This window comes from Monomorium pharaonis, chromosome 2 (genome assembly GCF_013373865.1).
Source record: "Monomorium pharaonis isolate MP-MQ-018 chromosome 2, ASM1337386v2, whole genome shotgun sequence".
Classification (NCBI taxonomy): Eukaryota; Metazoa; Arthropoda; class Insecta; order Hymenoptera; family Formicidae; genus Monomorium; species Monomorium pharaonis.
Genome location: NC_050468.1, coordinates 8,011,919 through 8,026,157, shown reverse-complemented (window position 1 = coordinate 8,026,157; position 14,239 = coordinate 8,011,919). Strand labels below are relative to the sequence as shown.

The 14,239-nt window shown below is 32.9% G+C and overlaps 2 protein-coding genes across 2 annotated transcripts in view; one reads left to right on the top strand and one right to left on the bottom strand.

Moving 5' to 3' along the window:
* Positions 1-14,239, bottom strand: part of LOC105837115 (TSC22 domain family protein 1) — a 262,982-nt gene that overhangs the window by 202,651 nt on the left and 46,092 nt on the right. The window lies entirely within an intron of this gene.
* Positions 1-14,239, top strand: part of LOC105830813 — a 53,063-nt gene that overhangs the window by 740 nt on the left and 38,084 nt on the right. The gene's annotated exons all lie outside the window — the stretch shown is intronic.

The window sequence follows — 14,239 nt, the reverse complement described above, 5'->3', positions numbered from 1 at the left end:
CAAGATCTACTTTTACTTTCGCCAAGTTGCATAAATTATGGTGATAGATTTTAAATTGAAACCCGAACATGCGATCGGCCGTCAGCATCGCGATTACGCGAATATTGCAAAACATTTCGTGAAATGAATTTGTCAAAAAACATCGAATTGTGCATTAGATGATTAAGAGGTTTTGTCATATATTTTTGGTACAGAATTTAGGTGGACTAGATGTCTAGACTATTGTTGGTATGCCATATAAGATGAAGACATTGCGCTATAACTATAACCACCGGCTGATTATTGTGCAACGTTTAACTTTCGACTCAGTGTGCTATGCTCTCGATTTAACTTACATAGAAAGAAGAAGGAGCAAATAAAAGACATCATTTTTACATTCACTCTCCGGATTTTGTATCGATAGTTTGATTATACGGATGTTTGTATTTTTAAGACTATTGTTTGATTTAAATCACTTAATCATTCACACTAATCAATTGTTTACTAAAAATGTTACAATGTCCGACTTTTATTCCTCCTTACATTTACGAACGCTTGCCAATTTTCTTAAAGTAAAACTTTTATATATGAGATAAAAGCTTATTTCTCTTCATCTTTAACGTACGTTTTTGCTGAAAATAGCTGTGCAAACTAGAGCCGAAACACCCATTAACTTTTATAGTGCTTATCATATGTAGTATTCATTATTTATTATGATTGAGTCCTAACTGTTAATTTATTTTGTTCATTAAATAAGAATTCCATCTCGTCGAAAATAGGAAAACGATCGTTAAGTATACTAGCATGAATATCAATCATGAATATTCTGTATAGTTCTATAATCAACTAGCCGTGTGTTTCGGAACTCGCCTAAGAATTAGCAACGCAGGTTTAGCGAAACCGAAACACTGGAAGTGTCCCAAATTTTTCAGCCGTACAGAAAACGCGATTCGCTCGAGTCACAACAGCGGAGCACGTAAAACCTGCCAGCACAGAAATGGCGTTCGCCGGTCAATGCTTGCTCGCGCGTTTTAAGGAAATAAGGTCGCCAATACGTTGATTTTTTTTAAACGTAACGGCGCGTACAGTTGCTGTGCCCAGAATATATCGCCAATGAAATTTATTGCACTACCACACGCCGACGCCCGCGCATCGCTTATCTGCCACGCAATGGATAACAATGGTAATGTTTATGCTGGAAGGATTGACATGACAACATCGACCGGACACGTGTTTAATCAAGCTACTCGTATGCATATGTAAACCTATCATATGATCAGAGTACAGTACGTCATCATTAAAGTCATGCTTTTTATTAAACGAGTGTGAAAACACCACATAAATTGTGACATCTCTCTCGCAGATGTTTTTATTTAATTTAAAGAGTATGCAAAGATAAAATTGATTAATGATGTTAGATTTGTATTGTTTAGCTTACATACGTCTTTCGAAATTATAGAAATAACGGCAAAAGATGTTAAATATTTATCTACTATTTATTAATTATTTATAATGATTAAATACATAAAAATTAGAGATAATACTTTTACATATAATATTTTCAGACACGCATTCTACGACATGTTTCACTATTAATATCTAATAGTGAACGTTTCAAAAGAAATCTTATATTTTATTTTTACTTTATTTATAATATGAAGCATTAAGCATTTATATATAATTATCATTTTAGTTTATATGAAGTTATCATTCTATAGTTTTTTTGTTTGTTTTAAGTCGTTATATAATCATTCTCGTAAATCAGTGTAATCGGTGACATCAATGCTTGTCGAGAGCTTCTACGATTCAGTGTCGACAATTATGTATGAAATTAAATGTTATGCAACGTGGAAATTTTTAAGAATACGATGCAAATATGAAAGTAACTTGTAATAATGTACAATTTTTAATAGAAATAATTTAAGATATTTTAATATATCAAAAGTGACAGACAGATCACTTGATTAAATAGAACTCTTTTGATAACGTGGATACATCAATAATTGTTCCTACAATCATTTCTTTAAACATAAAATCAACCTACCTCATTGTTTGCTAAAATAACAAATAAAAGAAAGAAAGAAAAAAGAAAAATGTGAACACACACACATACACACGCACACACGTTGTATTATTTTTATGTAAAAAATAAAATTTTTCTAAACACATGCAAATACTTTTCCTCTTATTTATCGGAATAATAAGCAAAGAAACCATGAAACGAATGTTTAAGTCATTCGCATGACATTAATTAGAGTCATTTATATGAATGATTTGCAGAGAAATATATCAATAACCAATATATCATTAACCAATTAAATTATTCCTTTATATGCTGATTATATTCCTTTATATGCTCTATATTGCTAAATTAAATGTAAAAAATTCATCCAAAATTATTTTTGTTACTATAAAAAAATTCAATGTACATAGTGCTACACAAAACATTCTTCAAAATTCACCACGTAGTTTCACATAACGATTAAAAATATAAAAGTTGAAATTGATAATTGTATAGTGCATATTGATAATTGTATATAAAACTCATCTTTTTTTGGGCATGCTACATATGTTATGACATTTGAGAAAGCTAATAAATATGTATATTAACAAATTATCAATTTAAATGATATAGTAAAGGAGAAACTGGTATTATGGCCACTCGTATTATCTCTGTTATTATGGTGACGAATTTTAGCAATTCACACTTACGCAGTATTATTTGTTTAGTAGTCTGTTATTATATGTATAGAACCGCTAATATATCAGTACATAGTAACCGACATTTGTTATAAGGCATTTTTATTTTCAAGTATTTCAATATTTTTTAAGGTACATATAAACATTTAGTTACACATGCTTTCTTATTCTTTTTAAATTTTGGCGATATTATATCACTACGAATGTACACTTGTATTTTTTCTGTTTTAACTTTTATCATATGCTTTATATATTTCGAGTTATGCAAAGTTAAATAATAATAAATATGGACTTTTGCTAATGTAGCTTCTTAAGCGACAAGCCTAATATAATTTCTTTTTCGAAGTTTTCGATATCAAAGTAGTTATTCGATAAGTTTGTAGTTTTATTGCTATAATTGTTACATGTATTAGATTTTTAATATTAATTTATATGCAGCTCATGTGTACATACAAACATTTGCATATACTTTAAACAAAACAATTACACAATTTTATAATAAAATACTGTTAATTCTTTTAAATTTATTCTTGTGCATGATAGCCTTTATCACCCCTGTTTTTCTTCAATTCATTATGCAGTGCCTCTACGTTTTACTAAATATTCAATGTAACAAATATGTCATAACTTTTGTCTAGAATCTATTAAAGGACACTTTAATAAATATAATTGTTAAATGCCAATTAAAAATATTGATTAATAACAAAGTTTATTATATAAAGTGTAAATGGGTGGCTACCTTCTTCTCTAATGTATGAAGATTGATATTATTGCAATTTCGCGCGCACGTTTTACAGTGGCCACAAAAATGCATCTCTAATAGCACCATCCTATTGCCATTCGCGGTGTCCTTGTCTAAGTCCGTTTGTTGACATTTCTACGACCTTTACACACTATGGTATTGGTGGATGCTCCCTAGTCTCGGTTTCTCTCCGCACGCCTCGATGAAAACGGCCTTAACGGCTTTCACGTAAGATCTCGCTTTCCTATGCGCGCGTTATACCACAACACCACAGTAGTTAAAGGAAAGACGACAGCGGCTAGTCTATAAATACACAAGAATGTCCAGGAATAGAAAATCTTTCGCGATAGCGTGCAAACGAGAGCGGGTATGCGTGTACTCTGTAAGTCGATTCTCCTGACAGAAATTATGATTGGCTGTAATCTGCAGAGAAAGGAATGTCTAGCTCTTGTACGTATCACTCTGCAATTCTTAAATTATAAGAGAATCTTAAACGTATGGTTCTCAACTTTGACAGCTTATCATCACTTTTTCCCCCCGCTCTCCCTCCCCGTACACGATCGAATTATTTCGAGTCTGGATGATGCGAACGCGATGATTCGTTGCATGCGATATATAAGCACTATTTACATGGCAGTGAAAGAGTAATTCACTGCCTACGCAATTCGTGCAAAACGGGGCAATCCTACTCCACCGCGATATTTCATTGCCAGCCGTTTTGCTTCTTTAGACGCAGCGAAACCGCGCAGCTCTCCTTTTTCTCTAGTTACAAGTCTTCCACGGTGACCCATACCAGCTTTCTTATCCGCCTACCAGTGCTGTTGGCAAAAGGAAGCAACACGATCGCCAATCTATAAATACTCGGGAGAGCCCCCGGAACATACTATAAATACGCGGTTGATGTCCAGGAATAGAAAATCCCCTTACCTGATTTTCCAGTACGCTGATAACGATCGTACCGGCGAATTCTCACACGTAGAGCAGATCTGTTACGAGGTTAATGATGCGATCGCTAGAACGATTTCTTCAAGCCGTGCTTGTATATGTATGTTTATGGCTAAGGGCCAATTCCTCCAACTTCTCCCGAAGGTTAAATCGACACACAGTAAAGTCCATCTATGCTTTCAAGACATTTTTTCTATTACTTTTCTCTTATTTCTAATATTCTTATGCAACGACTTCTTTCATTTGGCACTTATATTTATGATCTTTGTAATCAGACGCGGAACAAGTATTTCTGCTTGTGGTTCCGCCTTATAGGATTTCATAATAGATGACCAGGCGGAATGTAGGAAATATTTCGTGAACATGACACGTCAATGATGCACAAAAGCAAAACGAGTATCTAAAAGTATTTTCATGCTTCACGGTTATCGCCTCGGGCATGACGTTTGTTGCAACAAGTGCCTGCATATGCGCTGTTACAGCTGCCCCGATCACGTGCGCGAAATACTCGCAGCGCATGAACGGAAGAACCATGGCGGCGAATCGCACGCGTGAAAGCAAGAACGGTTTCACGCCGCTGCGGAGTTGCCGTACGTATTGCCGCGTTTTGTCTTCGTGTAGATTCATCGAGTAGGTACAAACGCGACAAATCGACTTCGGATCGATACATCTGCAAAACAATGCTGCTGCCTTCAAACGGGCACGCATACGATGCGCAAGGCCGGACTGCGCGGGCAAAATTTGTGCAGATGTTCGCAGAATTACAAGCAGCTCATTGTGAAATGAAAAAGCGCGTGTCGCTGAATGATAGGCCAATCATGATGAATCGTCACGTACTTTATGTAGGACGCGAAATAAGACCGGCGTGTGTTGAAAATGGTATTCGAAAACAAGGAAAATACGGGTATACGGAATTACCAAATTATTGATATGATTATATCAATATATAAAATGGAAGAGGGACTTATTAATTTAATATTTAAGATTATGGAAAATTATTTAAAATTATTTGTATTTATTATATGCAATATGTTATACGGAATAAATTTAATTACATGAATTTAAACTGTAATGTTTGAGATTTTTAAGAAAATTATATTTTTTTATTATGTACATCAGAGAAAGAGAGAGAGAGAGGGGAGGGGCAAATTAATTAAAAATAAGGAAAATTATCAGCACGGTTTTCTTCATGTTACATACTGTTTCATACGTTTTACCTGTTTCATACGATTTACGATACCAGAAAATTTACATTCATGTAGCTGTAGTTACAAAAACATTGCGTATGTATTATTGATTCATAAATAATTTTAAATTATTTTTTGTATTTATTAAGAAACTTATCAGAAATGTTTCTTAAATGAAATGGAAATATATTCTCTTTGTAGAAAAAAATAATATTAATTTGATAGAACAAAGAGAAGGACTATTTTAATCTAATTAGAAATAAATTATATATTCTATAAAAACTCTTATTTAAAAATGTGAATTTGAATTTGATGTCAAAAAGTAGCGATAAAAACTTAGTTTACATATAATTTTAGGGACGTAAATAACGTTTGAGAAAAAAATATCGAAATCTTCACGTTACATCCTTTTAATATATAATTCTCTGACAATGTAAACAATTAAAGAAATTTTTTAGAATCATAACTTACGATTTTTAATCATATAAAATTGCTTGTGCGCGAGACATATTAAAATAATTCGACTATATCGCTTAAAGTTAAAAGGAACTATGCAAATTTTTGTATCATATTACGACTGTTGCTTGTTGTTTCAGTTATATATTTTAAAAAAATATTTAATTGTAATCGCGATTATTTTAAACTAGAATACTTTATTTTACTTTATTTACATTTAAACTTTACGAATTATTATTTATTTTATCGTGTCAATTTGTTTAACTCTTGTCACACATATCTGTATAACATCCTTTGCTTTCACAATTCTCTGCAATTTCATTATTTTTTTAAGCTTTCGAACCATTTTCTTAGTGTCTACGTCGGTGTGTTTTCTCATTGTTATTTTTACATATCGCTCTTTTAATTCTAATACTTTCTAAAACTAGATCAGAGTTTATCTCGCTGGGCTCTCGCTTTATCAAGATCGCGAAGCGCTTTCTGCGGTTTATTCGCATCGAGACGAGCACAACGATTAGTCACGTTCGAGCTTCTATCGTATCGTCCTCTCGCATCCGTTGCTGGCCGCTTTGCACCACGTCGAATGACAATGAGAGGACGAGTGAGCGTTGGTGACGGTTCGCAGTTCGCTGCGTGCTGCACTTCGATCGCATGACACACATTTCACTCACCTCACTTGTCTTTCGTCGACCTTTCGCATACGCACGCACAAGAGTATACTTTTCACGACACATCATGTTGAATTGCCTGGAAACCAGAGCTGACCGAGCGTCTCCTGTCATCAATATCATCTTCGACACGCACAGATTTCAATACTGCCGCATATTCTTGCATATTCTTGAATCACTGATTATAACAATCTTTTTCTCTCTTTATTTGATAGATTAAACTTTCATTTAAGAAAGAATTGTTTGAATAATGTAGAACACGATAAGAAATATTTACATAACGACCCAATCTAAAAAGTGAAGAAGTTATGTGATATGCATTAGAAAATAAAGAAATGTAAGGTTTATTATTTGCACATATTTTTGAAAATAAAATGTGTACAATAAAATACTGCTCGGTAACAAGTTTTAATAAATTCATAGATATATGAGTAATAAAAACGGAACGAGACTCATTATGATGCGCTTTAAATGTACAAGTCATGGCTGACAAGCGGTGTCTTTATCTACTTGGCAACAATATTAGAATGATTTGAAACATTACTACTCTTAATGCGATGGTAAAAGTATTATTTACAATTGTCTCTGTGATATATGTATACAATATTGACAATTGTAAATAATGCTCTCATTATTGCGTTAATAGCTAAGTTAGTAGCTAACGCGATGTTTCAAATCGTTCTAATAGTTGTCAAGTAGATAAAGACACCGCTTGTTAGTCATAACTAATGTTTTTAAAGAAATACACACACACACACACACACACACACACACAAGGATTGGATAGTAACTAGTTAGAGGAGTTAATAATTAATAATAAAATAAAATAGTTAATAACTTTTAATTTTATTTAGTTAATGACTTTAAATAATTTAATTTTTAACTTTAATTAGTTATTTTTTAAATGTATAAACTTTTGCTTATTAACTTTTTTTCTCAGTTAAAAATTTTACCTGAGTAAAACAAATAAGATAAAAATACATTTCTACATAGAAACAATATTTTTTATTATTTTATATAATTAATATTTTAACTTAATTTACAAATAAAATATAAAATATATTTGATGATTGATACTGTAATTATATTGATAACCTAACTTAAATAAATTATTCAGCTCTTTAATTTAATATATAAATAGAGCTTTTTAAAATTAATTTTTATTTTAACTTGAGAGCTTTTTATTCATATAACTTTTAATTTAATTAATTTAATTAATGTGTGTGTGTGTGTGTGTATGTATATGTATTTTCTAAGGATGTCCCATCGGATTTCCATAGATTTTTCAAAGGCTAATATTCGATTGTTATTTCTTTTTCCTAAGAATGTCCGAAAATTAAAATGGAATTTCCTACATACATAACCTGAATGACTTTAGAATGTCCTAAGATTATCCTGTATGGATATTCATATAATTGCAGATCACAAATTTTTTTCAAGATTTCTTCATATTCAGTATTGTAAACGTTTTTTTGTCAATAGTTTCAATTTTTAGATTGCAATGTAAGCTTTTTATGAAATAATTAAAACTATCCTTTTTATATAGTTATTTTTTCAAAATATAATCTGTGTAACTTATCCATATATTATTAGTTTCTCGAAATATTCAACTGTTAAGTGTGCATTATAAAATAAATATAATTAATTTTATTTGGTGTTTTGCGACGATATTTCAATTTGTTTGCACTTTGAAATTTATCATCGGTGAGAACCGTTTCCGTCTATGTTTCGAAAAATACCTTCGTTCAATAATTACACTCAAGGGCAGAGGAACTTGTTCTTTCTTCCTTAAAATCTTGTTGAAAATTTCCATTGGTCCTTGATCGGCCCGGCGAATGTCCGGACGTGAGTTAAACGACATGCCACAGGGACGCTTATCTCGCAAGAGATAAAACGATGAAGCGGGCGTTTCGTATAATTGTCTAATTGACGTGTTGCGCATTTGATTTTACTCAATTTCTAATTAAAATGTAAAGCTATGTCATGCACGTGATTTTCCAATGTTTTTCCAACTGACATTGAGCAATATCCTGTCTGATATGCTAAATCTCAAACTATAAATGTTTCGAATTTCGATGTACTGATCCTTCAATCTAACACATCAACCTGATGACCGTGGAAGAGCAATTCTTGAGGAAGAATCTCGAAGATCTGGCAAAGAGAGAGCGAACGTGGAGCATCACGCCGTGAAGCGTGACCGGCGTTAGTTATGCAACGTTTTGATGTCTTGCGTCCTTGTTGCCCGCATTGGTATTATCTTGCTTAGAAGAATCAATTATAAATTGTTGCCTTGACGATATCTTCCGAAAGGAGTGGAGAAGAAGAAGGGAGACCCTTGGCGTGATCTCGATCAATCAGTATGCCATCACGGCTTTTGGAAAGAGCCGCGAAATTTTCAATTTGCTCGGTAGATACGAGACAAGCTTGTAAAAAAAATCATCAACTTGATTTATTCGCTGACATAGTTTAACCACAATCCATAGCAGATGCGTCTATTATTCATAAGAGAGATTTTTAGAGATATCCTGCAACGACTATTAAAACCATAATTTATACAAGTGTTGTACAACATACAGCTATAAATCAGCCAAGTATTTTTAGCACTTTACAAATGTTCGTGAGAATTCTCTCGTTATCATTCATAATTGCAGCATATCTATAATATTACTGGACATTTTATAGAAGATTGGGAGAGTTGTCGAGTAAGTTTCTTGACTAATCTCAATCTGCATAAATTTATTTTTTATATTAAAGTCTTATAATTTTTTTTAAATCACACAATTTAAGAGTATTAAAATTATATTAAATAATTGTACATTTGTTGACAAATCTATTATTTTGCATTTACTTTTCTTGCTGACAATAATTTGAAGTCAAATTTCATAATAAACAGCGAATTATCCATAATAATTATACATAAGAAGAATTAAATCTTTTTCCAATTACTTATATAGCAGAAATATTTTGAAGTTATTCGTATCGAGAAATTCATCTTTGTCTTACAAGCAAAAGATTTTATATTTGTTGTAAGTTATAGTATATAATCCAGACAGAGACCACTACTCGATCATATGATCGAATCATTACATGTTTTTTAATAAATTATAGCACATAAATACTTCCAGGTAAAATCATTCGATCACATGATCGAATTATTACTTTTTTTTATAAGTTATAGCATATAAATGCTTCCACACAAAAATCACTACTCGATCACATGATGATCAAATTATTATAGCATACAAATTTATTTATAAATTATGGCGTATATAAATGTGCTTTCAAACAAAAATCACTACTCGATTACATGATCGAATTATTATAACATAAATTTATTTATAAATTATAGCGTATATAAATGTGCTTCCAGACAAGAATCACTACTCGATCACATGATCGAATTTTTACTTTTTTTTTTAAACATGCATTGCATGTTTGATGATAGCATAAAAAAACGGGACAGTTTAACGAGTTGATAATAACGCAATGCGAGACACACGCAATAGCATTTACTGTTCACGCATAACAGTCGCACTTCTTTCGCCGCGACTTAAAATACAAGGCTGCCCGTAACTATGTCACTGTCAATCAGACTCATCGGTATGTATAACGCTTTCCAAATGTAGTTGTTGTGCCAGGATATTTAATTATTTTCATGGTCCGTGGTCGGGGAAAAGACCTTACCACATCGTTTCTGAATTCGATTGTCAATTAATCAACCACTTAGCCGCCGCGCGCCGGTGGAACGTTTATGTACCAATGATGTCACAAAAATGTCTGACATGTACTTTTTAGAGATGAAGATTATTACTTCCTGGATCAACGTGTTTTTAGACAATAAAGAACATTTTACAATTATACTCGTAGTTTTAATATCCCTCTATTTGTAAAGGATTGTCCATCATAATATTTTGTATATTATATTAAAGAGGCATACAAATAAAAATAATAAAAGTCTAAGATATTAAGAAATGTTTTGTTTAACGTCATGTAAACAGTCTGTAAAAATTATTTTTAGCATTGTCAAAGTGGAAAATTTAAACAATGATTACTTTCCTATAATAATAATATTTTAATAATAATCATATCAATTTTAACAATCAATATCAATTATACAAAGAGATCTGCGTATAGGAATATGTTTGATTTAGATAAACATCTGATAGTCATAATCATCTCGTATTCATGCATGTGGACTTATCGATTAAATATTATCATTTAGCATTAATTTCGCCTAATTTTTCACAGCCAATTGGTATAAAATGATAAAATCATTACGCAGCTTTTGTGACTCATTACTAATCAAACAGTAGAACGTTCATTGCTTTTGCCGCAGCTGCGAGCGAGGCGCGACCTTGTTACACGCTCGAGTGTAATTTCCAGTGGCGAGATGGGTGCCAGCCTATCACGCAGCATAATTAATTCGTTAGCGGCTGCGATTGATGTTGATTATCCGCTGGCCTTATGTAAACGCGGAGGAAACTGACTCTTGTTCGTAGCACTCGGGCTTTCCGTACACTTCCGTACCGCGTGCTAGTCGCGTCGAGAAACTTTCGTGCCATTAATCGGCGCACCTTGCAACTACGTGTCGAAAAATGCGCTCATTTTTTTTTCTCTTGGAATTCTGTTAACGGCCGTCATAATTTCCGTGCGCACAGCATGGTCCAGCTTGTACGTGAGAGATTGCACGAGGAAAAAAATCTACGTTAAATAACGGGCCATTACGTTTTACGTTTAAGCATTCTTATTATAAGTTTTAAAAGCGCATGGAATACGAATAGCCTTAAAATACACTAATCTTACAAATACTGTAATATATAGCGAGTAAATGCTGTACAAGTTTAGAAATCGCTGTATCCGAGGAAATATGATATAATATCTGTGAAATAACATAATATATATGATGTAATATGTAACATATGTAATACATGTTAAGGTTGCACGTGCGTAACATACTTGCACCTAACGTAAGAAGAAAATGTATCATTTGCTGCAGGCAATGTGCCTCATAATTTGCAGCTCTCGTGAATCAATGAATTTGTAACAAAAGTTAGATTGCATATTCCTGCGCCCAGGAACACGACAATTATCAAATGACTCGATTGATGCTATCCCTTCGTAACAGCAAGGCGCGAGTCATCGTTTTCTTGGAAGTACGGAATCAGCAAAATCATCGAAATCGACGGCTATTTTTCTAACATCCGTCTATCGTACTAATTAGCATCTTCTTGGTAAAATCCAAAGAATAATGCATATTGTTCTATTGATTATTCCATTAAGTTTTACGTCATTCTTAACGCGAATCTATTAATAATTTTAAGTAATATTTTACGATTAATTCTGCAGGGCATAATGACGCACGATTACTTGTTCTTGTTTGTAACTTTGCATTAAAAAGATTTAACACGTAGTTATATCACACTTTAACTATGGATTATTTATTCATGGCATTTATTCAGTAAGCTTAAAGTTTAAGAATATATTGCAAAATTTTATTAAGTTCAAAAAATGTAAATTGATTAACAGTTTAAATTTTTTTCTTCAAATAAGTTAAAGTTTTAATAATTTCATATAATTTTATTTTTTCCGAGCAAAATTATGCTGAAAGAGAATTCGATGGTAGAAGTTTAACAGCAACGCGTCAGAAAAAAATGCGGATTCGGCCCACGTAAATAAATTTCATATTTTCACATCGACTTTATAGTAACTTTTCGAACACCTGTTTCGATTTCGCTCTTGCATCAATGCTTATTGAGATTCGTGGGTTCATGTCATGTCCCTGCAGCATGTAGCTCGATACGCGTGGGTGAATAATCGCTGATTCTCTTCCTGATTCCTTTGCCATTACAGAAAAGAGTCTGTTGCTTTTTATAGAATCAGTAATTTGCATATCAAAATTTAGGAAAATTAGAAAATAACATTTTTATAAATGTTTAGGTAAAGTATCTCATTATACAATAATTATACGACATAATATAAGCACATTAATAATGATAACAAGTTGAAATGAAATGTTCAAATCAACCGGTTGACCGCAGACAGCTCGGACAGAATATTGGCAATTATTTACTCACGCCGAATCAATATTGACGTAATCGTGTAACGTCAATTAGCAAAACTTTTCGGTGCGCGGTATGCGCGCGTAATATATTATGAAAACAATGCGAAGAGATAATATGTGGAGAAAAGAGTCTTTCTTGTGTTCGCACGTGACTCTTCTCTTCGATCGCTGTGGAATTCAGCTCGATTATCGCTCGAGACGGGCATACCATGAATAAAATATTGATCTTGCGCAGTAAAAGGATCGGTGCCTTCGTCATTATACATAAGTTCAGTTAAAGAAGTCTCTATCGTGCTGCGACTCGTACGAGTCTCTATATTGTCTTAGTCGCGATATGAGAGGCAGACGAAAAAGAGAATACAGCCGAGGTTTAAGTTATCGCATTCCTTCTCGGCGCAAACCGTACACGGGCAGTTCTATTCATCCCGAGAAGGTGTATAGTTTTATTTTCCTCTGTTTCTTGCGTAAAACATCTTCGCGAGAAGGTACCTACAAGTAGTCGCCGCCTTTGCCTATAATACAAAACGGAGGGAAAGAAAAGAGAAAGATCAATATAGAACTGGTTATTATCATTCTAACGCGAGAGAATACAGCTAACACAATTCCATCCGGAAACAATGTTTCAATGTCAGTTCATGTATAAGAGGATACGTAAGAAATTGCAGAAGAATCGTGAACGGCGCAAAACATCATGGGAATCTTAGTCGTTATTTCTAGTTGTCGGAGAAATGCCATAGAATTTCTGCTAGATTAACTCTTGATATATTTTGTAAGAAATAATCAAAGTGAACTTTTTTAGAGCTTATTGCAGAAGTTACGATAAATAATTGACGTCACAGTCGTTCCGACAATTGCATTACTCATATCTTGATACTGAAATCACATTTTCACGTCATGAGCTTTCTGATGGAAAAAAATATCAATTTAAATATAAAATTTTTTATGCTGCAGTTTGAAATCGTGTCAATGCAGTAAAGACGGGACATTTCATACTTTTAAAATAGACTACATATTTTAAATTCTCTTATATCTGAAAAAAATACTGCAGCACATCTTTTTAATTGAATTCGTTTATTACAAGTAACTATGCAATAAGCTCTATCATCGACAAACTATTCTTTTCTTCTATCTATAGTACTTGCGTATTCAAGTCGCGGAAGCTGCATCGAATGCATCTGAACACAATGATCGTAACCACGAGTAGTTATTGAGAAAGCACACACCTTGGCAATGACTTGACCAGTCATGGAATCATTACGTCAATTTCCAAATACAGTCCGATCGATTAAATTAGCTGACAATAAATAAACCGAGTTCGATGAACAGAAGTGTCGATACAGGAACTGCTTTTCACGCTGAAGATAGAATGACTAGGAACTTAGAACGGCGCCAACGTGCTAACATCAGTTATTCTGTTTACGGATGACGATCCGTTAATGTCTTCCTTATCCAATAGATTACTTATGAACACAGACATGCAAGATCCTAATAATATAATAAA